The sequence below is a fragment of the Myxocyprinus asiaticus genome, chromosome 35 (assembly GCF_019703515.2).
Source record: "Myxocyprinus asiaticus isolate MX2 ecotype Aquarium Trade chromosome 35, UBuf_Myxa_2, whole genome shotgun sequence".
Lineage (NCBI taxonomy): Eukaryota > Metazoa > Chordata > Actinopteri > Cypriniformes > Catostomidae > Myxocyprinus > Myxocyprinus asiaticus.
In genome coordinates this window covers 25,229,017-25,255,814 of record NC_059378.1, presented here as the reverse complement: position 1 = coordinate 25,255,814, position 26,798 = coordinate 25,229,017, and the positions used below count along the sequence as shown (strand labels likewise).

At 35.3% G+C, this 26,798-nt stretch overlaps 1 protein-coding gene across 11 annotated transcripts in view; it reads left to right on the top strand.

Annotated features, from left to right (window-relative positions):
• The first annotated feature begins 17,837 nt into the window (after window positions 1-17,837).
• Window positions 17,838-26,798, top strand: part of adgrl2a (adhesion G protein-coupled receptor L2a) — a 180,722-nt gene continuing 171,761 nt past the window's right edge. For all 11 annotated transcript variants that reach the window (XM_051673249.1, XM_051673247.1, XM_051673248.1 and 8 more), the window contains exon 1: window positions 17,838-18,422. The gene's annotated coding sequence lies outside the window, so the exon portion shown is untranslated. The remainder of the gene's footprint in view (window positions 18,423-26,798) is intronic.

Here is a 26,798-nt window from a genome sequence, read left to right as displayed (position 1 = left end):
TAAAATGTGGTGGATGTGGGTTATATGTTAATCCTGAAATTTAGTTTTATACATGTTGTGGTCATGTGGAGTTTATTCATTTTCTTCAGATTGCATTTCAAATATGGCTCTATTGGAAGGGCTGCATGATGTTAGCCAATCACAACAGTGAGTGTTTACATTGAAGTCTTAAAGGGCCAGACATCTTTAAACAGAGCATTTCAGACAGAGGGCCAGAGACAGGGTGGAAAATTATTAAATATGACTAAATTATGGCTATTATGAATTGTTTTTTTAAAAAAAAAAAAAAAAACTAAAAAAAAAAAACTATACTGACATTATGTGAAAATTATAAAATTATTAAAAAAATAAAAAAAGAGTATGTCATGACCCCTTTAAGAAATGAATAGTAATTTTGAAACATACTTTTAAAATCATGAGCATTTACATAAGATGAAGGAACCTTATAAAAGCTGTTTTGTTCTACATGGAGAGGGTCCCCTCATGGGGGCTGCTATGTTATAATCACATGACCAGCTGAATACTACTCTCTTAATCTCTGTAACCACCCTGTTATTGGACACTTTCCCTCTTGGATTAAATGAATCATGGATGGCGATGGATAGTGAATTTCTACAGTGGCATCTTTAACCGAAAACTATTGCATTTGAATGATGCTGCATCCACACAACTAGGTGTCAGTGTAAGTCCAATACGACATGAACCAAAACTTACTAAGTGCACCTACTGTATTGTCTGTGTGGTGTGTTTAAACTAGCTTTTGCAGCAATTTGCTGTTTTTTTCCCCTACCAAATCATCAACAATATTCACACGCACACACACACACACACACACACACACACACACACACACACAAAAACAATAACAACAAAAAAACACCTAAAACAAAACTTTTTTCTTCTTTTTGTTTCTTTCTTTTTTTTTTTTTTTTTTTTTACAATTTCAAGTGTCTTTCAAAGTGGGTTTGAATTTGCAATACTAGAACACAGTATTCGAAACTATGATAAATCCCAACCCAATTCCAACAAATCTCACCTAAGTAAATGATATAGGAAATAACTTATTACTAAATTCAAATCAAATGAAGCTGAAATTGCTGCATATGTGAACATAGAAAGTGACATTAAAGAGGCCCTATTATGCTTTTTGGGATTTTACCTTTCCTTTAGTGTGGAATATTGCTGTTTGTGCATGTAAAAGGTCTGCAAAGTTAAAAAGCACAAAGTCCACACAAAAGGGAGTTATTCTCTCCCACAGACAACACTGCTCAAGAACTACGAGAAACGGCTGAATTGTAGTCCAGCCAGTTCTTCCGTAAAGAACCTACGTCACTATGTAACAAATTTGCATAATGCCTGCCTAAGGGCTACTTTGGCTCGCCCTCAAACAAATGTAGTTATAGCCAAGGCCAGGATGAGTTGGGTTAGTGTTGTCGCTGTGTCGAGAAGATGCTGTTTTCTTCACTGCAAAAGCAAAATGTCTTTGTTTGGACTTCCAAAGGCAGATGAATTGAAGAATCAGTGGTTAAAATGTATTTTTACCACTATTCCTCAGCAGTACAACCACAACCACTGTCGGATTTTCAAGACGGTTACTCCTGAAAGATGGTGCAGTTCCCACTTTGTTGGGACAATCTGGCGCTTCAGGATCACAACCTTTAAGTCTGTTTGATTATTTGTGGATTTTGCTGCTACCGAGAGTATAAATACGGAGTTTTGTGTTTTAGCTACGGTGTACACCCAGTGCACAGCTGTAGGCCTCTGCTAACCTGCTAGCTAATGTTATTGTGTTGAAATAAATTTGCTAATCAGCTGCGGGCCCACTTTTACCTACAGTTGTGTAGAATTATGCAGATTATTTATCGTTCTTACTGTCATGATTAGTGATCAAGTGTAGTGATGGATTTATTTTTACGAATGGTAATTTTACATCTGCAATCCATGGTAATGCTCGGCTAACTTGCTATGTAATGTTATTGTTTTGGTAAAGGTTACTATTTAGCTGTGGGGTGGTTTTACCTAAAACTGTGTAACAAATGGTCGATCTCAAAAGTCTTATATAATTATATAATTACAAGCTGTAATGTTAGGGCCGCTATCCACGGTAGTCCACGGCTAACTTGCTCACTAACCGGAATATGCCTCTGTTCTTCATTCATTTCTCGGGTGAAAAAAGTTTGGCTACACCCATTCCAGCAAAAGATGACTTAGATGCACAACGTGTCTTTTATTTGAAGCTATGTTAGGTTCACAATAATCAACAGTGTACTTGTAAGAAAGCTACTAAATTAAAACTTACCACTGTGAAACGTCCTGCTCAAGTTGTGCTTGCGAAGGTGGTTCAGGTCGATCAGCTTGTTCTTCCAAACTTTCATTATCGGACACAAATTAGTACGGCGAAAACCGACGACATTGTTACCATAGTTAAAATAGTGTTTACAGCTGTTAAGGAAGCCTGACACTCAGTTATGGAAAGGGGCGATACATTTCCGACACATGTTCTACGCGGTTGACCAGTCACAACAGACTAGGCCAGCTGACCAGTAAGAGCAGACTGGGCTTTTCGGAAAGGGGGGCTTTAAAAAGACAGGAGCTAATTCAGAGCGTTTGAGCCAGAGGATGAAAATAGGTTTAGCAGAAATGTACAGTATGAGAAAAATAATGTGTTTTTTTAACATTTAAAGCATGTAATCCTATTCTAGGAGACCCTCAAAACAAAATTATGAATCTGTAAATGAGCATAATATGGGCTCTTTAAATTCCAGTACATATTTGAATGAAAGAAAAACACTTCTTTACAGTGTAAGCAGGTTTTTCATAAGTTCTGAAATTGCGTTGAATGGGAAAACAGGGACAGAAGAAAATTTAAAGCATACTGTTTTCTGGTGCCATGTGATGGGCTAACAAAGTTTGACTGGGAATTGGGCTCAGATTTCATCAGAGGATTATTTCTGTGATAAAGAGGAATCCGCCACCTCACGCTGCTGTTCAGGATTTTGTTGACAGGAACGTCTCTTCCCCTTTCAGGCCATTGTATGTCTGAAGACACTCTCCAGTAGTAAATTAACATTAAAATCAGCCCCATCGAGGCTCGACTCCACAGTGCACTCGGCTCTCCCAATAATCCAATATATTCCAATGGTGTTGCTCGGCAGCTGTGAAGTCTGAGCAGCAGGGATGTCTTTCATGGGAGAAATAAAGGTCTGTGTGATTTGGAGCTCTCAGGCATACAGAGGTCATTCTCTTTTGCTGAAGTTATATCCTCTAGCTGTGTGTACAACTGTCCTCTGGTAGGTGGCAAACCTTCAAATGAGTCAAAGGCCTGGGAGCTTTCTTGCTGCAAATGTGTTTTTTTTTTTTTTTTTTTTTTTTTTTTTGTTAACGGTTTAAATAAATCTCTGTTCTGCATTCCAGAAAGCCAAAGGACAGCGCTTGAGATGCTCATTGATTTAGATTGACACAGTGCACAGATTCTTTATGTGGATAACCACATTCAAGACCTTGATTGTGATTATTACAGTGCTTGCAGGGCAGGCTGGGCAGCACTGTATTGATTCAAACATTCTATTTTTAGTGGTGATTGCTAAGGCAAGAATCACTATTACTATTGCTTATTCTTCACTAACCATAAGTATTAACACTTTGACCTGTAACTCATCACATAATTTGTGTGTTGAACATGAAGGATACCTCAAACCATGCCACTTTTTGAGAGAGGTGTGCTATTATTTTTCAAAGCAAACTGGATTTAAGCTTTTTGCCTGGTGGGCACATAGCAACAACCTAGAACAGTCTAGCAACAACATACTGTAACAACGTGCTAAAAAAACACTTAGAACACCTTGGCAACCACATAGCAAAGCCTTAGTAACCATCCACAACAACGCAGCATGTTGTGGCAGCAACATTTGCACGGGCAAGAACCACTCACATTGTCTTCTGAATTAAAATGCAATCTTAAATTTCTCCAAAGTTTTCTGCAATTAATTCACCCCCACTAAACATATGCTGTAAAAAATGTCTTAAATTTAACAACACGATACATGTAATTGTACAGTAAAATGTTGTAAAAAAATATGTTTTTAGATGAAAAAAAGTATAATTTTTCCATATAATTAACAATAAAAATGTATATTATGTTTAACAATTGAGTACTTGTACTTTTTACGGTAAATTATTGTTAAAATAAATAAATAAATAAATAAATTATCAGCCCTTCCCAGAATTCCCTGCGTGACCCATCACATTTCATTATATTTTATGGGAATAGTTTTGTTAATTCTTATTTTTAATATCATTTATGTACTTTGGAGAGTTCCATGTTATATTTGATGTAGTTTAGTTAATGTTTATTGCATTATTTTAATGTCACATGTGTTACCCTGATGGTGTTTTGTGTTTGTGTGAGTGACACTATCCACACTATCTTCACGTTTATTGGTCACTGCTCCTTTTGTTCCAGATTTGTTTTTTTTTTTTTATATAAGTGTATCAAGTTTATATTATTTAATAATATAAACTGAAATGAACCATAAAATATACAGGCATCAAAATTACATCACATAAAACCTGAAACTTTATTTTCAGTTTATTTTTATTTATTTTTTATTTTTTTTATTCTTCAGTGTATAGTCACCATTTTAAATTTGTTTTGTAAATAATTTCAGTCCTTGGCATTTACTTGCATTGATATCATATTGATCATTAAAAAATCTGTTTGCATAATGAATTCTGCATACTGAATTGTGATTGGTCATTTCTTTTGTAAGCTGTCACACTAGCCATCACACACACTAAGGAAAATTTGCTTTTTTTTTTTCTGGACAAAAAGTATATCCATATTGAAAAAATACTTTTTATTATAACATTTTTTTTTATAGAGTATAAATATATTTGGGGTAAAAGGCCCCCAGGAGGGTTAAAGTGATATTTTGTAAATATAGGAACAATAGTTATAGCTAGGGATGTCCCAATAACGATACTGGTATTGGAATCGGGTCCAATACCACACTCATGTATTCATACTCATGCTCATAAAAATGGCACCAAGATTATACCAAAAACTATACCATCTGACGTAAGAATGTCATTATGTAAACAATCAGTGCACAAATTCCAATCACGTTATGTCCTAGTGAGATTATTTTACAGCAAAAGCTGCAACTGAATGAGATAAATATATACAGTTCAAGTCAGAAGTTTACATACACTTAGGTTGAAGTCATTAATACTACATTAAAACTAATTTTTTAACCATGAGCAAACTATAGTTTTGGCAAGTCATTTAGGACATCTGTTTTTGTGCATGACACAAGTAATTTTTCCAACAATTGTTTACAGACCGATTGTTTAACTTTTAATTGACTATATCACAATTCCAATGGGTCAGAAGTTTACATACACTAAGTTAACTGTGCCTTTAAGCAGCTTGTAACATTCCAGAAAATGATGTCAAGCCTTTAGACAATTAGCCAATAAGCTTCTGATAGGAGGTGTACTGAATTGGAGGTGTACCTGTGGATGTATTTTAAGGCCTAACTTCAAACTCAGTGCCTCTTTGCTTGACATCATGGGAAAATAAAAATAAATCAGCAAAAATTGTGTACCTCCACAAGTCTGGTTCATGCTTGGGAGCAATTTCCAAATGCCTGAAGGTACCATGTTCATCTATACAAACAATAGTATGCAAGTATAAACACCATGGTACCACACAGCCATCATACCACTCAGGAAGGAGATGCATTCTGTCTTCTAGAGATGAACATTGTTTGGTGTGAAAAGTGCAATTCAATCCCAGAACAACAGCAAAGGACCTTGTGAAGATGCCGCAGGAAACATGTAGACAGGTATCTATATCCACAGTAAAATAAGTCCTATATCGATATAACCTGAAAGGCTGCTCAGCAAGGAAGAAGCCACTGCTCCAAAACTGCCATAAAAAAGCCAGACTACAGTTTGCAAGTGCACATAGGGACAAAGATTGTACTTTTTGGAGAAATGTCCTCTGGTCTGATGAAACACAAATTTAACTGTTTGGCCATAATAGCCATCGTTATGTTTGAAGGAGAAAGGGTGAGACTTGCAAGCCGAAGAACACCATCCCAACTGTGAAGCATGGGGGTGGCAGCATCATGTTGTGGGGGTGCTTTGCTGCAGGAGGGACTGGTACATTTCACAAAATAGATGGCATCATGAGGAAGGAAAATTATGTGGATATATTGAAGCAATATTTCAAGACATCAGCCACGAAGTTAAAGCTCGGTCGCAAATGGGTCTTCCAAATGGACAATGACCCCAAGCATACCTCCAAAGTTGTGGCAAAATGGCTTAAGAACAACAAAGTCACGGTATTGGAGTGACGATCACAAAGCCCTGACCTCATTCCGATAGAAAATGTTGGTGCGGAACTGAAAAAGCATGTGCGAGCAAGGAGGCCTACAAACCAGACTCATTTACATCAGTTCTGTCTGGAGGAATGGGCCAAAATTCCAGCAACTTATTGTGAGAAGCTTGTGGAAGGCTACCTGAAATGTTTGACCCAAGTTAAACAATTTAAAGGCAATGCTACCAAATACTAACAAAGTGTATGTAAACTTTGTGTATGGAAATGTGATGAAAGAAATAAAAGCTGAAATAAACCATTCTCTCTAATTTTATTCTTGACATTTCACATTCTTAAAATAAAAGTAGTGATCCTAACTGACCTAAGGCAGGGAATGTTTTCCATGATTAAATGTCAGGAATTGTGTAAAACTTCGTTTAAATGTATTTGGCTAATGTGTATGTAAATGTCTGACTCCAACTGTAAGTGCAGCGCACTTCAAATGTGAGCAGAGCACTAATGAATGTGTGGAGACAGTGTTGTGCCGATGCCGGCTGCATCGCACATACCTTTTAAAGCTCATCGGCTCATATACTGGGAAAACAGCGCTTTGTTTGTTGTACATGACAGTGAGCTGAGCGCAAATTCACTTTGTAACACAAGGCACATAGGCTACAGAGTTCATACTTATTTAATTAAATAGCAGGCTTTTGCATAATAATTTTGAGTCAGGTAGCGCCTGGCTTTTTTGGACTGAAAAACTACCATCATCACACAGAAACACTTCAAAATAAAAGCTCTGTCAAAATAAAAGCTCAAAATAAATAAAAAAAGTATGACACTGTATGACACTGTATGCACTGTAAGTTACTGTATGTAATATTCACTGTATTACTACTACTACTATTAATAATAATAATAATAATAATAAATCAATGGTAATTGTATTATATTTAAGCAATATCTCACATCTGTAATGCTTTGTTCTGCAGCACTTTATTTGACAGATTATAACTCCAATGCTGTATTTTGTATTGTGCTGTGAGGTTCTGCATATAAGCACTTCATTTGATAAAAATAATACAGTAATATGTTGAAAATGTATTGTTATATTTTCATTTGATTGAAGTTTTATTAATCTATTTATTTAAACACCATTTTGATGATAAAATTGAAATAATCTGTTGATATGAATCTTTAAAAAAAAAAAAATAATAAACTGGTATCAGACTCGGTATTGGCAAAATCAGAAAGAAAGTATCATTACTCGTACTCGTTCACCAAAAAATGGTAACGGGACATCCCTAGTTATAGCGCAAAATTGGTCAAGACAGCATGATGCTTTTTATTTTTGAGTAATAAATTATTATAAAATAACCACTTCAGAAAAGAGTGAAAATTTTCTGAGAATTTCAATCACATTTGGTATTTCATAACATAAGTATTTTATAAACAAATTAATCTCCATTGTAATGTGATCAGTCAGCGTGCGCCTACTTGATCTATTCGCCTCACTTAAAAAAAACAGTGTGTATTATGGGGGGCCTTTAGCCCCTGCAACAGCCTCCTTTCACTTGTCGGACAGTTAAAAACATTTAATTTATTCACCTTGAACAAAACTGAAAATGATGAATAAGTATTTTGTCTAAAAATAAATGTGATAATTTCAGGGATTATCATTAGCTACATAAATTTGTAAGATTTTAAAAATTATTAAAAATTAGATGAAATTAACTCAAAATCAAACTTTAAATATTGCATGCAATGATCTCATGGATCAGGAATATTTTGCAATGTACAGTGACAAACAGGTGTTTAGGAAATTATATGTGGTAGTTTGCCGTTAGGTGTTTTGGGAGAAACTGAAATCAAAAGTGTCTTTTACTCCGGGGGGCCTTTAGCCTCATTGTACCCTATTCATACGAACATGGGAGAGCAGAAACGGAAGCTTTTCATCTTGCATTACAAACTTTTAGCAAAGTTCAAGTGCGATGAACTCTGACCTGTGAATTTGCAAAACAAAATGACGTTTAACCAACAGGGGATCTAAACATCACAGACATTGACCTTTTGGCTATATACAATGAAATACAAACTTTAAAGCTGCATGGTTTGCAGTGTTGCAGGGTCTTAAATTATTGTAATGTGACCTCGGCATTAAAATACAAAAACAATAGATTGCACACAGAAGCTGCCTTTGTGTGTTTTTTCATCCACTGTACTATATTGCATATTACTTTCAATCTCTCTCTCTATCCCTTTCTCTATCTATCTATCTATCTATCTATCTATCTATCTATCTATCTATCTATCTATCTGTCTGTCTGTCTGTCTGTCTGTCTGTCTGTCTGTCGTTCTGTCTGTCTGTCTATCTATCTTTTCTAACTATGATTTCCTAAAGCCTTAACACTATTATTCTGCTACCTTACAAGCACTTGTATTTCCTTCTGGAAATGCAAATATAGTTAAAGGTAATGGAATGTCTACTGTATTTAATGTTTATAAACTAATATGATCAGACAAAGAAAGCAGCTGAGACTTGATTCAATCCAAACTGGGTTTACCTGAACACAACTAGACTGGATAAATAATCAGGCCTGTTTTTATAAACCATCATAAGGTCAGGTTCACACATTGACAGTTTGTCCCCTAAAAAGCATTTGCATGAACGACTGAAGAAATATCACACACACAGTTTGGTAATTTCACTGAACATTTATCTTACCCCATTACACCATGTTTAATTTAGTATTTTCTTCCTTTCTCCCTTAATAAAGAAGTGGCAGACCGAAAATGTAAATAAAAATTATCCTTATTTACTTCTATTATTATTATTTTTTATTCCGTTTAGTGCTGCAGTAATTTAGCTTGCCATAAACGGAGTGTCTATTTACACTAAGTGCAAATAGCCCATCTTGTTGGCAGAGGCTATTTACACTAACTCCGCCCACCACTGCCCAGACCAAACTCAAGACAGCCACGGCAGATTTATTTGGGGTCAGCTGCTGATCAAATGAAGGCAGGCATATTTGAATTTTTTGCGATAGGGCAGAGACATTAAACTGGTTAATGGGTTAGACATTTAGTGGATTAAGCGATTGGATAACTAAGTGACTGTTTGCGCTCTAGTAGTCTGGTGGAAACACAGGATTATAGGACAAACTGCGCCTTCATGTGCAGCTGTGGTAGCTCTGGGTGTAATGACAGTATGTGTATGTGTTGTCATGCTGGAGATTTGGGTTTGAATCACACTCCTTAACATACTTTTTCCCATGTCTCTACTCTTAATATTTCCTATAATACTACTTATAGTAATAAATAAAAGAGATTCCTTGCAGTGATTTGGTCACAGTTAAGGTCGGGGATTTGAGAGAATGATTTGATCCAGATAACATTAACCATGGTTTTACTGTAGTAATATTGTAGTAACAATGTGTTTTGGTGGAAACTATATAGTTCTGATGTACTAACCATGGTGTTACCACAGTTACATGTTGTTAATAGTAGTTAATAGTAACCATGTTTAGTTTTGTGGTTACGATGATTTTAATAGAAAAATAACATGGTGCACTGACGTGCACAGAATGGAGGCAGCAGGGGCGCAATTACTGTATGAATGTACCCTTCGCTAACAGTCTTGTGGAAGGGCCCTCCGAAGAAAGATTCATTTTCTCACTTTTGTTTTGTACAAGATTTAGAGTGGCATCCCCTCCCGCAGCAGTGCACTTCAAGAAAGCAAAAAATCAGTTTTGAATTTGAGCATCGAAGTGCTGTTACCTCAGACGAGTAACAGGTCAAATAAAAAGTCCACTCTATGTATTGTGCTTTAAGTGCATCAAAAGAATAATACTAAATTGCTACCGCATTTCCGTCATCGCGTACCACTAGTGTAGACAGATTTATTCATTATAATGGGAGCGGTCATGTCGCTTTCAGTGATATAAATTAAATTTGTCTTTTATAGAATATTGACATAAACTGAATGAGCTGTCTGGTTCAGCCAAAGCCAGTTTGGATTTGTTGAAACTAATAAGCCATTAGTCTAATCACTTTCAGAAAAATACCATTAGTCTACCACAGTACCGCCGCTACCTATACGCATATTACGCAGTCTGCGTAGGGCACCAACTCCCTAGGGGGGCACCATCATACCCTAGAGGGGCACCAGAAACTCAACTGGCTGCCCTTACTCGCATGTTATATGCTATTCAAGCACCCTGTGGCATTCACGGAACACAGTCGATCGCCTCGCATTTTTTCATCATGCCTTCGCACCGTGCATCATGTTACCAGGATAATGCTATGGTACTGAATGATTGATCATGTTCATATTTTATGATACTCTCATGGTACTCCAAGGTACTTTAAAAATGCCATGGTTTTACTATGACACATGTCATGGGTTTATCACAGATCATGTCTGAAAATAAATCAATAAACTAGTGCATTACCATGGCGCTTTTTGTGAGAAATATAACAGAATAGGTTATTATTTGTGATAAAGGAAAAATTGATAAAATTATGTACAGTATATGCACAAGAAAATGGTTAAATACTCAATAAGCAAATAAATTAGTTAAGTATTTATAATTTCTACTCATAAAAAAAAAAGGAATCGGTGCTCTTTTTTATTCCTTCCACCCCTGTCCCTGCTAAAGTCTGTGCACGTCACTGCCATGGTGATACTATGGTTATTGTAGTAAAACCATGGTTAATTTTTTGTAAGGCAGGGTTAGGGGTAGGGGTTGGTGTAGATTGTCTGTGGGACTCCAAATAAACACAATAAAAATGATGCAGTGATGCCACTATACTGTATGTTAGTATTTAAACTGGAGTGTAAGAGTATCTACCACTATTTGCACTAGAGTGCAAATAGCACCTAACACTGCACTTAGTGCAAAGAAGATGCTTTTTGTTGCAAATAGCCTCTGCCTTAAATAAACATGTCCAGAACATCCAGCAATCATTCAGAGGGCAAACATTGTATTGTCAATTAGTCCAATTATTTTTTTAAATAAGTACATTGGTTGATGTAAATAGGAAATTAAATTTATATCCCACCCTGATTTACTCTCCCACAAGCTGCATGAGGTTGCACAGTTGTTATGGAGTTAAGATGTGTTCAAACATTCATTTCATCCCATTTATGCATAACTGAGCACTCACTGAATACATTTAGAACAATAATGCTTTATGGAAATAAGCTGTATTTTTTCAAAAAGTTTTATAATTATCGTCTTTCATACAAACCCAAAGAAGTTTAAATGAACAGAACTAATAAGTGTACACAGCTGGACTGGGGATTGTGCATTTACAATTATGCATTACTATGAGAGATTTTTCAACTTCTCTTAATTAAAAAATTCATGCAATTATTTCAGAAGATTATTGACCTCAGAGGGGACCTGTAGTGTCACATTGGTTTTTGACTTCTACCTTTCTCTTACAGTACTCATGTTAATTTGAATACAAAAACTGACCAGCATCTTCATGTGCACAAACACAATGTGGTGCAGATAAACTATTCTTTCTGGTTTGCGGTGCATTGCAGATATGTTTTAAGCAGTCTTAAATCGTGGAGTTTGCACTCTATTTTTTTTTTTTTTTTTCTTTTGGTTTGTTGTACAACAAAAACTGCCAGCGGTCTGTTAAAGGTCAATCACTCAATTCTGCTACCTGTAAAATATTGCACAGGTGTACATATTACACACTGATAACTCACTTGCTGGTTTATGCAATATATTTAACCATATAAGATGTATAGGCATGTGATTTTTTTTAAAGCAATCAGTTTGCATGCTTTTTTTTAAAGTAAGGATACTTATTTGCTCACGTAAACTGAACTTAATTTTTTAAGTTACATTTTCTAGTTAACTAGTAAACTTAACTTATCTGTAGTTAAAGTATCATTGTTTTTGTTTAATTATTTAAATGGTCAAGCGTCTGTAATTTATATTCGCTCAAACAGTTACTCATACAGTTTTTTAAACCACAGAATAAGTTTATTATACATATATCCAACTCGTCACCAATGTACCATGATAAAAAGTTTAAAGCTCCTATACGCACAGTCAATACATCAAATGCAATCTTCCTCTGATGCGTGCTGCCATGTTTGTTTACATTAGTAGCGTTTTCATTCGTCAAACAAACAGCTACTCAAAAAGTATTTTCAAGCACATAATATGTTTATTTTATGTAACAAACACCCTAATTGTCACCAAAGTACCACAATAACAGTTCACAGCTTATATATGTACAGCCATCACATTTAAATGCATGATCTTCCCATGCAAGCTGCTACGTCTACTTATTAGGTGCAGATGTGGTTTTCATTCACACAAAAAGCAACTCAAATGTTTGTTTTCTGAAACAGACAGCCAAACTTTCACAAAAGTACCACAATAACAGTTTAAAACTCATATACTCACAGTAAAAACATGCTGATTGAGTGTGATTATCTGATGCACACAGCCAAGTCTGTTTACATTAGCGTTTGACACACACGCACACACTCACATACACACACACACAAAATGTCTGAGAAGTCAAACAGTGCATGTAGACAAACCAGACTGCTGATATTATTTGTTCATTTGTTATTTACAACAATAAAAATGAAATAAATTAAACAAATACAGTACAGCAGACATAACCCATTTGTTCACGTTTACTATATTATATACAGTATTTTATTTTTTTATGAAAAAAAAAAAAAAATACTCATCTACACTTTGTCCCCCTCTACCAGCTGTGAAGTGCCATGTGCAAAAATAACTCACACCAGGGGGCACTGCAGGGGAATTTAGACCCTGCTCATAAAAAGATTAAGTTCCCTTGTTTTGACCAAACATACATAAATTATTCAAGCGCAAGGGCTTATTGGTATTCCACACAGCCGCAATTTTGTACTTGATAATTTTTAGTTAGTAGTACTCGAAGCCAAAGTTTAAAGAACGTATATATTTGATTTATGATTCCAAAATGTGACATTTCAAGTACTGTTTTATTAGGACTCCTTAAATGTTTTGTTAATGACAACTTAAGGGCTTAGGGAGTAACAGTAACAATTAAAACTAGTTAGAATAGTAAACAAATAAGCTTAAGTTGAGTAAACAATTTTTTTTTATTTTTTTTTTTATTTAAATAACTATTAGTATTTACAGTGCAATGATTGCTCATTTATTGTTTTAGAGAATATATTTGGCCATAAACGATAAAGAAATAATAAAAAATAAAAAAGTCTAAGTTCAGGTCAAAATAAATAAATAAACAGTCTGTAATTTTGATTATTATGCCTCTTTACCCTCTGGGGCCGAGACGGGCTTCAGTTCATTGTGAACTAAATGTATGAAACACTTTGCAATCTAATGGTGTGTGGTGGGCCTCCAATAACAGCAATACCCTGAACAAAAGCAAATAACTATATTATTAAATACATTTAGCCAATTTAGGTTTTCAGGTCCTTGGTTCTGGGATGCTCTGGTCTTTATTCATTCTAAAGATGATATCGCCGATTGTATAAACTTCTGATAATTATACAGTTTGGATAAGACATCAAGTCACTCCAAGCTTCCTAATGGGAAAGGGACAGCATTATTGCAGAATGTGGTTTTTGGCCTCTTGTGTAAATATATTATAAATTGGAGTCTTGGAGGTCATCGTACAGCAGTTGTGTATGCTCATGTCTGGGTTATATTAATCTTAACCAGCGGACCTCAGTGAAAGACTGAGCTGTCAGCTAGCACTGTATCTGCCTTTACACCACATCTGTTTCCACTTAGCTGTGGATGTCTTTGCATCAAGCCCCCGAGTTCAGACGTAACACTGACTTTAAATTACAGTGACCTTAATAACAATTGCTAAACCATTCAGCGCTGGTTAGATTTGTTGCACAGCTATTTGTTTTAGCAGATATCATGTTTCAGAGAGAGAAAGAGTTTGAGAGAGAATATAAAATCATGGCATAATATAGTGACATACACGTACAAGCTGTTGAAGGCTGTGTTAGCATTACATGTGGGAGAGTGGCATTTGTTTGAATAAGCCGTTCTCTTTACAGGTCAGTTATCTGACATTTGTGCAATCCATAAATCTACGTGGTCATAAAGGAAGTAGAATGTGAACTTCCTTTGAGGCCTGGGAGTGTTCCGCCCTCCCTCCTGAGTAAACAGTGAAACTGGGAATGGTGAGGAGGTGTGTTATGATATAATTCTGAAAGGGTTAGAATAGTTTATTCAAGGTATTCTTTGGTGTTCATTATGGACTTTTACGTTATATTTATATCAAAGTTTTTTGTGGCATTGCGTGAATTTTACTGGACCCAGATTACTGCTCAGTGTTTCTCTCAATGGATTTAATGTATCAACTTTGTCTCAGATGTTTTTCCTAAAATTCGGAGAAATAACAATTGACACAAATGCGGCAATTGTTTATGTATATATGTAGTATGTATTACTATGCAGTAAGCGTGTATAGATATACAATTCATGTGAATAGCATAGCTATAAGATCATTTGGACTTAATATAGTTTGATGAGAAATGTTTGAGTTCATATTGAAATATCTGACTTGCAGATTTAACCTTTTTGGCTAATCTGAGCACAGTTTTAGACATGGTTGAGATTGCTATGAAACTCTAAGAAGACACGTGCGAAAACTGGGGTCTTTTTCTCAGTAAAAAAATAAATAAATAAATAAAAAAATAGCAATAGCAGGAGACTTAAAGGATTATTCCGGGTTCAATTAAAGTTAAGATCAATCAACAGCATTTGTAGCATAATATTGATTACCACAAAAAATTACAATGGAAGTGAATGGGACCAATTCGTAAACGTTAAAATACTCACTTTTTCAAAAGTACAACCACAAAACGTAAGCAATATGCATGTTAATATGATTTTAGTGTGATAAAATCGCTTACTAATCTTATCTGTGTAAAATTATAGCCAATTTTACAACTTCATTGCCTTGACAATGTAATCGCAACAAACCCTAAAACCCTAAAACGACTGTAAACATTATGATTTAAACAACTTTACAGCTCAAATAATACATGAGTTTTAACAGAATTATTAATTAAAGTGCTTTTATAAAATTGTAAGCTTCACATTTCTGCCTTTCCAAAAACTGGCTCCATTCACTTCCATTGTAAGTTCCTCATTGTAACCTCCATTTTTGCTTTTTTTTTTTTTTTTTAAGAAAAGGAGTGAGTTGAAATTATTTCTTTGTGGTAATAAACATTATGCCACAAATGCTGTCGACTGAGCGTAACTTGTATGGAACCCGGAATATTCCTTTAAGCAAAAAAAAAAAAAAAAAAAAAAAAAAATTTCTTATCTTTAATTTTATTTATGTAACTTTCACTCTTGACATTTCAAAAATATGGAATGCTCTTAAACAACGGCAACTAAAAAAGACTAACAAATAACACCCCTTTTCTCTCCATAGGGGGGATTTTGTGAATAGACAAAACAACAAATTATTATTTATTTTATTAATTTTTTTTAGGTAATGGATTCTTTTTCAACAGTATTGCTGTTTTGTAGTTGTTACATCCAGACAACACAATATTGCACATGCAGTACAAATATTGTTATGCAGTATTTTAAGTAGCGATAGAAAATAACCCAACTACGTACTTCTATATAACTATATAACTATATTTATAGATAGACATTAAACATGCAACACTCTCACACAGACAGACACAGGTTTTAGCCTTCCACTAGTTTAAAAGAAAGGTTTTATTTCTACAGATCTTCTTAACCACCACTGTATCTGGGTGCCTATTTATATTTCTGTCATGTTGGTATCGAGACTTTCTACAAAAAATAAAAATAAAAGGATGAATAAATTCATAAATAATTGAGCAAGTTGAAGTTTAACAGAAAGTGATTTGGAGATGTGTGAAGTCCTGTGAGTGAAGAGTAGCTGCTTCCTGCTGCTGTTGAGAATGTCAAAAGCAGCACAATACTCTGACTGACAGACAATGTACACCAGCAACCCTCATGTTTTCTGCAGTAAAATCAGCCAGAGGAAGAAACGTCTGTTTCTCATATATAAAAATGTACAAACCACAAAATATAATATATATATATAAAAGTGTTTGAAGAAATAAAAAATACACAAACGCACAGACCAATGTAAATAAAACATCACAAACACAAGGTAGAGGGGCTATTAGAATACCCAGAATTTCTGCTAAATCCATACTGATGTAAAAACAAACAAACACCTGCCCCTGTTGGGTGCACATTTAACATGTCTATTTCTTTAAAATCCAAATAAGCATGACGTGTTAAATAAGAACTTTTATGATAATAATTTTTATGATTTACAGTAAGGAAAATTGACCAGATGTTCTCTCTTATAACTGATTACAAAATTATATATTGTTTATAAGACAGCAGCTCTGTCTAGGTTGTATTAATGCATTGCAAGTTTGTTTTTCTATATTATTTTGTTCTACACTGTAATACATATAATATTTATACCAAAAAATACAAATATTACATGTGCTTTGGTTAACCCAATAGACTAGCATAATTACGTAGATAAAATCAGTTTTGTGTGTGTATATCTGTGTTTGAATGTGCATTTGTGAATGTGGTTTTGCTACAACCCACTGACTGCAAGAAAGCAACAAACATGTGGTTTTACTTCAGCAAAACTAATGCATAAACATCAGAAAAATATCAGAATGACCTTTACCACATCTGTTTTCTCTTTTGTCCCCAAAAATGGATCTATTACTATGCAAAGTTATGCATATGAAAATATAAGCGTGCGCTCTTATGTTGTGAACTTCACCTGCTGTAAACTGTATGAGTGAAATTGAGAAATGTACCCTTAGTGCTGCTGTATTTGACTGAAATATCTCTCACATGCTTTATTAAAGCCAGGTGTGGAGTGGGGGGATTTTGTGTTGGTGTGTGTGTGTGTGTGTGTGTGTGTGTGTGTCCCGCTGATCATATCCTAGGCAAAGAGTTCCAACTGCATGTTTCTCCTTGCACATGCTTTTCAACTCATTCTTTAACCGTTCTAGGATGCACATTGTATTTCAGGGTCATTGACTGTGATGACGGTCAACTTTGGGTTAAATAATGAGTGTGTTCAAGTTGAAAACGGGATGTGTGTGTGAGATGCCTCTGTTGCCTTTGTTCGGTGTGTTATCGCTCCAATCTCCCTACTGAACCACGGCAACAGTCACTCTTTCTGATTGAGGCCAAGTTGAGAGAGAGAGAAAAAAAAAAAAGAAAATCTGCACTCTTCTGCCTTTTCTTTTTGATGCAAGCTAGAATTACAGTGTGAAAACATCTGCAGTCATTGGCTGAGCTGCCCGGCCTGCCCACAGCATGAGGGATTCTGTCTCCAAAGTGTACCCCGATGAGATGCATGCAGCAGTTCAAATCCAATGGAAAATGGCCAAAATTGGTATATACTAAATAAATAATCTGCTTCAAATTCCTCCTCAGCTCTGCGTAATCGTCTTCCACAACAGTCTATGCTTAAGTTGTACTCACGCTGTACATGATAATATGTTTTAGCTCTGAGATTAATTTCTCTCCGGATCCGTGTGATCCAGGAATCCAGCTCCAGGCTTTGAACGCAGTCACTCGCTCACAGCTCAGCTCAGCTCGCACAGAGAAAAATCCGTCAGCCGCGGGCCGCTCTCTCTCCGGCTGGATCGGGACTCACCGCAACAAACACGGAGAACGGGAAAAGGACTGAAATAAATAAAGAGGACTGCTTTTGTTTATTTATTTTTTCTTGCATTAATTTTGGTCCTTTTCTCTTAGTCGCTCAGCGCACAGGTCCGCGTCCTCTCTTTCTGCTCCAGCAGGACGGACACTCTCTCTTTCCCCGCATCCCTTCATCCCGGCGCCGGGGAGCGCAGGAGTGAACGAGCGCTCGTCTGCGGGAATGTGAGCTCTCAGACTCACATAAAGGCTCAGATGCGTCCCAAATGAGCGGAGCATGTGTGCGATGTGCGCTGAGACGCGCCGCTCTTATTATAAGACCTTCTTATAATTGCCTCAACTGATTAATAAACTTTTCATCTGATTTTTATTCAGCCTTATCCTTTCTCCCACAAAAGGTAAGAGCCTTTTTGTATACGACCATAAGGCGCTTATTACTCGTAAATCCTGTTGCTCTAAAGTGGGTGACTATTAACTTTGGTTGGGTTGGTTACTCTCAAACTTTTCGCGCAAAAAAAGATGAACGAGGAAAACATGATCAGTGATTTCAGTCATGCTGTAAGATCAAGATATCTATGATAAACTGCAATGATTGAGCATATTTTATTTTCCATGTCATAACTAAATAATTGGTCACAAAAATAGTTTGTATGAAAGAGTTGGATTCCAGTTAAATGAGTCTAAAAGAACAAAACTGCTCTGTTCAGAGTAATTAAAATGATTGAAAGTGGGACCATGGCTAATTGAGAAATGGTTAATCAAAACACAACCAGATGTGGATTGATTTGGTCGGCTGCCATTTCTCTCTCTCTCTCTCTCTCTCTCTCTCTCTCTCTCTCTCTCTCTCTCTCTCTCTCGCTCTACATATATATATATGTATATACATTTTTTTGTATATCTTCCTTTCTCCCTTTGCATGGAAACTAATGTGGGAATGGGATAGATCAAGGGGTCTTCAAATAAATCCCATAGAGATATTTAATTCCAATGGAAATTCTTTAAAGGTGTTGGTGAAGTGTGCACATTTTAATTTATTGTCCTTGCCATTTGCTTCCTATAACAAGTGTGGGGTGACCTACATCAACTGTTGAACTTGCTAAAGCTTGACGTTGGTTGTTAAAGTGAGGTCTTGTGTCTATAATTAAATGCAATTTCGGGCTCTTTTTGCTCGTTTTTAACTCCTCAGGATGATTAATGTGAAACGAATGGTTCGGGGTGCACACACAGCAGTGATGGAGTGCTAACTAGGGGACTGAAAGAACCCAATGCAGTTTAAATGTCTGAAAAAGACTTTCTCTAAATCTAGTGTTGGACACTTGTGAGCAGCCGCTGTAAAATTAGATCCTTTTAACCCCATGTTCATAATTAATCTGCACCCGGGCTTCCCGTGCCAACACTGAGATGTGCAGAATGTGGTAGGTGGCACTTCTCTGCTCAAACACAGTGACCTGGTCTGAAACAACCATCCTGCTCGAGTACAGAGAAAAAAATAAATGGGCATAATTTGCATTAGTGTGCATGTTACATTGTAATAACATAAGTAATAATAATGTAATTAATGTGTAATTGTCTGTGGAGCCGGTAATTACATTATAATTGTTGTTTTTTCTATACTAATTTACTATAATAAGATATAATACATGTAAAAGGACACTATAATGTAAACTTGACCAAAATACTAAGTAAATCGCATTTGGATTTATTTAAATGTTGCTCCAGTGCATTAATAAGACTCGGTGCATGAGTTTGGTGTTGTTTGAAATTCAGTGCATGACATGAGAGACTCAAAAAACTGAACTGCAAAATACACTATGTCGACTGAATATAAGTCTTGCCTGATAGTTTTCAGGACAGTGTGGACCTAGAGATGGGTTTGGGGTTACGATTAAGGTTAATCTAGTAAATTAAAGTTTTTCTTAACGCTATTAAACAGCAATGGACGTAACAACGGAAACATGGCTTTAAGAGATATCTTGCACTATATACATAATATGAAAAAATAGACTTACATTTGGTCTCATAAACCTACAAAATATTAAAAGTACCCAATATAGTTTTAAAGTGCACAGGAATTTCTCTGAATTAGGACTTTCCATATGCAGATGTGGAGTTTTACCATATGGTGTGTGGTTTATGGTTTGGATTCTTGCATGTCAACATTCGTGTTTTAAATAGACACTCTCTAGCCAAATTTTTTTTTTTGGAATTTGTATAAGTGTGAATGGACTCTGTTTGAAGCCGCTCCATTAGCATTTCAAAGTGGCCTGGGCTCTATTTGAGCCCTGTGCTCTATTAGCTTCAGCCCAGGCCCAGAGAACAGGAGGGGTGAGAGGGGACCCGTGCTTGTAGTCCATTTCTCCCCGTCTTTGTGTTTGTGTGTGAAAACACTATCCCATCCCTTTCATTTCAAAGGAATATTTTTTTTGGCTCTGTTTCTTTCTGCCCCCCTTCCTGCATCAAAGAAAATAAAAGAGCCAAATGTGAGCAGGATTGTGAGATCCACTAGAAAACTTGCTTAGGTATTTTCACTCTGGATGGAAAAATAGTGTTTTTCTACATTTCCAGTAACGCAGAGATGAATGGATGTCATAACACCTACACAGTGCGTAGCTTTGTGTTTAAGAGACTTTATCTCTTAGAAAGCCCAGCACGTCTATATGTCTACATAGTGCGGACATTGTCTCTAAATACCATCTGAATTACTTTGAAATTCAGCCTTTGCTTTTGTGTGTGTCTGCATTAATGTGATTTCAAATGTATTTGGTTAGAGAGATAGTTGTGTTAGCTTTGCATTTGGATGATTCTTTGTCCTTGACCTGCTAGTGCTCCATATTTACATGGTCATATATTGTGTTCTGTTCTCAGAGAACAATATTCCAAATTTTCTTGGTATCTGGAAAATGTGATTTATGGCCCTGTACTCTTATTTAAATATTATCACCATATGGTGAATATCAGAGACATGTGGAGAGCATTTCATGTACTGCGTAGGGTAATGTGTAAATTACGAGCATTGTGTTGCCTTAAAGTAAAACAAAGTCTCCTTAAATCATGCTAGAGACCTACATAATGAACATGCCAAAGCTTTTGTTGAAAATGTGAAAACACTTTTATAGAGCCTGAGTGCATGGTATTTTGTGCGTGTATGTGTGTTTTGTACAATAGTGTAATGCCTTTGACAGCCATTGTTCTTTTAACATCAGAGCGTTTGCACAGCCGAATCAAATAATCGGACTCACTAAACAACAAATCCGTCAGTCTGTGCATGTAGCCTGCCACTATCATTTCCAAGTAGGCTATACAGAACACATTAGTTAAACAACGTAAAAAAAAAAAAAATAAATAAATAAATAAATAAATAAATAAATAATATATATATATATATATATATATATATATATATATATATATATATATATTGCTTGAAGACTTGAGAGAAAGAAGGGACCACTTCAGCATATATGCGTCGCTTGGTCAGTGCTGACGTCGCTTTAGAGAAAGTATGCAGCATATAGGCCTTGTACTGTGGTTACTAAGTAAATAAAATCAAAAATAGTTCCAGTTGTGCAAGAATCTCAAATCAGATTGTTTCTTCCCCTGTTATTCATTCAGTTGTGTTTACAGGGGGTCGTGCTGTGCTGATAAACGGTATCCAATTTGCGGGGAATAAAGAGCCCTGTTTCGCATGGAGTTTTATGTAAAGTGCTTAACTGCTTTTGGTGGGTCAAATACCTGCATTTTATGGTGGTTTTTATTTTATGATCAGAAAGCAGCGGAAGGCATGGGTGCTTTCTCTGCATTTTGTCAAAGCGTTTCTTTCTGCTTGCAATAGGTTTGTGTGACAGTGGGATGGCATACTTTATACACAGGCTGCCATTTTAATCAGCAACAGACTGTGGGCAGCACACCACTCTGAATAGAGACTTGAGAGTGTGTTCAGAAATGCAATCAGTTGGATTTCGTTTTTAAATATCTGGAATCTGTAAAAAAAAAAAAAAAAGAATATATATATATATATATATATATATATATATATATATATATATATATATATATATATATATCAAAACAAAAAGTAATTGACAATTAAAAGAAATTGGTTATTTTTTAAAATCAATAACAGCATATTATTATTATTATTATTATTATTATTATTATTATTGTGCTGTTGTAAAATATTATAAACATATTATTATTAATGCAAATTATTATTATTATTAGTAGTAGTAGTAGTATATTTTAAGCATTTGCTTACGTTTTATTTGCTGATTCAGTTTCTAAAAGAATATTTTGGTATCACGTATTACATCCATTTAGCATTTATCTTCACACCCTGGCAAGCTTATTTTTATTTAAATGTAAATGAAGCCCACAGAGTGATTCATTTTATTTTAAATTCAGAACTACATACACATTTAGTTTGGTGTACACATAGGGGGCATGACTTATCTATCCTAGGATTTGTATTTAGAAAAAAAAAAAAAAAAAGAAGAAAAAAAAAGAAAAAAAGAAAAAAGAAGATAAATTAAATTTCTCCATCATAGAGGAAAAGGCAGGAACCTAGGTACAGGTTAAACAGTATATGTGTGAACAGAGGGAGAGAGAGGCTCTGCAGACATCTGGAGGCAAAGGGGTAGTGTCTCGGCTGGCTTACAGAGGCACGCTTGAAAGGCCCATTTTCAAGGAGTGACAACTGTTATTTGGGTATGCTGAAGAGAGATGCTGGGCTGCAGCTTAGTTTTCTTTTCTGTAGCTTTAAGAAACAGTTGAAATTTCCAAGGTTATAAACTTACAAATCTTTGAAGTTGCATGTGTTATTTATATGAATGTATTTTTATTTAGTTTACATTCACTTTTTTTTTTACCATTTAAATGTATGATCAATTGATAATAATAGTAAAAATAATTATTATGATAAATTCCTTTCTGAACATTTTGAATCATGTACATTACCCTTCAAAAGTTTGGACACATCTACTCGTTCTTTATTATTACTATTTTCAACATATAATAATAGGATAGTAGTAAAATCATCAAACTATTAAATAACAATACAAATAGAAATATGGGAATTATGTAGTGACCAACATTGGAAAACAAATGAAAACTATTTTATATTTTATATTCTCTTTTTATTATATTTATATTTTACATTACAGCTCTGCACTCTTTGGGCATTCTCTCAGCTAACTTTAACTTCATCCTAGGGTGCTTTTTAAACTGTAGTTTTAAAATGTTGGCTGCTTTTTCTTTCACTATCCGGATCAAATCATCCATTAAAAAAAAAAATAAAAAAAAGAAAATTTTTGTAAAGAAATTCATATGTATGCACAACTTCTACAAAGCTAATTTCTAGCATTTAAGTATAAACCTTTAGGTTTTAATGTCATAGAACTTTGGACTGGTAGTGTACATTCTTATCATAAAATGTTGAAATAGAATAATAGTTAAAACATTTCCTGCAGATTCCGCTAATCCTCTTCAGCTAACTAATCTAATCTGGAGTCAACAGGAAGTGATATGTTGAAAACATTCCGAGGTCACAGGTCAGACTTATCTTGTGTGGTTCATGTGACAGTTTATCAGGTCAGTTGTAGAAATAATGAGAGTTTAATCTGAAGCTTTGTATTCCCGGATCTTCTGACCTCCTGCCACAGATAATGTTGCTTTAAATGATCTCTTCACATGTTAGGAAACTGGACCAGGTGCTGATTCAGCACAAACACTGAGTATGTGTATCAGAATGAATGTTTTACATCAACCTGATCAACTGAGTGATTTCAAAAAGCGTGATTGTTAAGGTGAAGGATATTAAAGCGATCAAAACCTGAAGAAACAAAATATTAATAGTCAGTGCTCTTTTAAAAGTGAAATTGTACAATTGTTAACTTAAGGAACCATTTTTTACCTGATCTGATCCTTAAAATTATATAGTCAAACCCAATATAGTCAAGTTCATTCAATCATATTAAATACACTGAAAGAAATGTAAACCTAAAAAAATTTGCTTCATGTGGTCACATCTAAATTAGTATTTAACATCACTAAATCAACCTTAATACATTAGGTAAACCAACAAAACAAATTTTAAAGATTAAGTCAGGTAGAAATAGCTCCTTAAGACAACAATTGAAGGTTACTACTTTTTACAGTGTAATAATACCACATGAAACACATTTTTCGGTTACTTGAAAAGTGTGTTATGGTGTAGAACTTCTGTACACAATTCACTGCAAAACAGCATGCAGGCAAAGAAAATGTGGCACCATTATAAGTTCCTTCTGCATTTAATAAAAAAACAAAAACAAAACAAAATTTTGTGGTTTGTAATAATAGAGCTTAATTTTTAGAACAGTAATAACTGAAATTCTTCGATGATAGAGCCGTGATGTTTGAGATTCACAAGCAAAAGAGACCACGGGATTTCTGCTCTGCTTGACTTGATGCTGGTCACCAACTGCTGATCTTTGACCTTCTTTTATTCAGTGGCATTGTACTGATTAATCTTAAGATAGAAGAAGATACTGTTCCTAGATCAGCACTCTGAGGTCTTTCCAAATGTAACAGCTGGTCAGCAGAGCACCAGAGCTCTTCATTAGGATTAAATCAATAGCTGGCATGCATTCGTCTAAATTCAGATGTGTAGATTAGACGTTTTTTAAGATCTGAGACCTGTGACACAACATTTTTGCAGGCCACGTTAAGATCTTATTATCAGTCTGCGAATGACACCTGACAGCCAGGAGGCTGTCGGCCATGTTGCGAAAGAGACACACAATGAGTGAGGAATTTAATTCAGATGAACAGCGAGGTTGCAGAGCTAAGTTAATTACTTTAAGGTAGCAGTCATTAGTCTTTACTCCAGTGCTGATGTGCTCAATACAAACATCCCTCAAGTGTCTCATACTCTGACATGGTTCACCTGGTCGTTTGGCTCAAATGCGGCTTGTCAGCGACAACGTGTTGTGTGTGCTTATTTAAAGCAATGCATCAGCTGCGACAGGGTGAGAAATGACAGCTGCAATATTTACTGCCTGAACAAACTGGATTTATGGGTATAATTCCTTAATTTTTATTTGTTTTGCCATGGCTGACATATCCAAGTCAGGGGCTCTCGATTGTACAGGGCAAAACATCTGCTGATTTTTCATCCCACCCACAAAGTCTTTCCTCTTCACAAATCAAAACTGACCCTATTTACTTTCTTACAAAATGTTCCTAGTCTTATTGTGCACAATTCGGTCTAAATGGTTAAAATCAAGACTTTTTCTACTTTTTTTTGTTTTGTTTTTTTTTGTTCACTGAATATCCTATTCAATATGTCACAGAAGTAAAATGGATACTGAATGCTTTTTCATGTTTAATGAAGTTAGAGAGCAAGATTAGGCCATTACCTTACTAAAAAATGGCTTGATAGATCTGAAATCAACCCGATGCCCTTGAGTTAAAATTTGGTCTTATTTGAGCTGTAATTTCTTCTTCTGTAAAGTACATGATTTTTATTGGGCTTTTTTACACCTTTTTTGTCCAGAGAGACTGGAAATGATGCAGAGAGAGAGGGCAAATCAGTACGTGACACGAGCAGTAATCAAACTAACATCTCCCGCATGTGCGCCACCGCTCAACGTTTCTGGAGCATGTGCACCGACTGCCAGGCCGCAGCTCTGATTGTAAAGCACTGGATTAATCAGCAGATGACATAAGACAAATTCTCGTAGCATCAGGTTGATTTTAATGACTACAGTACATTTCCAATCTGAACTGTTTAAGGAAGGGGCAGAGGTCACTGCCTGTTACATGTGTTGCATATAATGACGAGTCAAGACTGAGTGGATAAGTAGTATGTCACAGCAAATTTGAGAAGACAGGGATTTGTTCGATTTGATTTTTAAAAAAATATATTGCATATATATATATATATATATATATATATATATATATATATATATATATATATATTTAAGACTTTTGAGAATATGTATTTGTACTCACCTTATATCATTTGTTCTAATCAGATATGCTTTAAAATCCCTACAGTTGTTTTCTATGAATTTTTTTAAATTATCTTAAGTATTTTAGCCACATGGCAGTTTTGATATCTTTGGTTTATCACAGCTGCTGATCGCCAAAAAACTGTGAAGTGTCAAACACTTCTTAATGGCATTTGCATAACTCGCACATGCCTGGTGTGAATTTCACCCCTGTTAACACAAACACTGGTGGGGTGGTTCGTCTCTTGCCACACACAAGAGCCAGGAGAGTCATATGAGATATTCGCAGCAGATCTTGCAGGATATCTGCTAAAATGTAATTCCTCAGAAGATATTTGATATTGCATACTATACAAAACTTCTAAAACCTTAAAATGACACCAAATCCCCCACTTGAGCTTTGTTCTTCACAAAAAAGTCAAATATTGATATAATTATAAAAATAAATAAAAATAAACTAATATTTGTATTTTGACATTAAAATATTTGAATGAAAAGTGACAGAATTCCGAAAAAAAATTAACCAAACAAAAATGTCTTTTTTGCATTATAATTATAAAAGCATATTTCCAACCACTTATTTTAACTGCATTGATGGACAGGTCTGCTTTATCTCAAAGCTCAGATCTGTTACTCTAGTCTAAACGAACTGCTTTTGACACACATTACTCTCCGAGTGGAGTGTTACCAGCCCACGGGCCAAACGGTCCTGTCAGCCGAGCGGCCCCCCATCACCAATGCGGCTCCAGCGGTCTCCTTTGTTGCGTCCTGATAAGATCTACT